We start from the raw sequence: 261 nt of genomic DNA on the forward strand, positions 1-261 counted from the left end.
TATCATGTCCATACTGGACACACAAAAACAAGCTTTTGCTTGAATGATATAAGAAATAGCGTTATGTGCTCAGGAGAGAAAGGGAAAATGCTTAAATAAAGTTTGGGTTTGAGAGTATTTTAAAATGTTTATTTAATACCGTTTGCTCGGCGAATGTTTTTTCAATCCACTGTGCCTGTTCGTGACTGTTCTCGGGTCCTCGTGATTATGCCGACTCAAGACAATCAGAGAGTCCATTTCTCGTGTTGACCCTAATGACTA

The 261-nt window shown here is 38.7% G+C and overlaps 1 protein-coding gene across 1 annotated transcript in view; it reads left to right on the forward strand.

Moving 5' to 3' along the window:
• LOC119592681 (fibrinogen C domain-containing protein 1-B-like) overlaps window positions 1-261 on the forward strand; it is a gene marked incomplete at its 5' end in the record, with an annotated part of 56,126 nt that overhangs the window by 54,080 nt on the left and 1,785 nt on the right.

This window comes from Penaeus monodon, chromosome 30 (assembly GCF_015228065.2).
Source record: "Penaeus monodon isolate SGIC_2016 chromosome 30, NSTDA_Pmon_1, whole genome shotgun sequence".
Taxonomy (NCBI): domain Eukaryota; kingdom Metazoa; phylum Arthropoda; class Malacostraca; order Decapoda; family Penaeidae; genus Penaeus; species Penaeus monodon.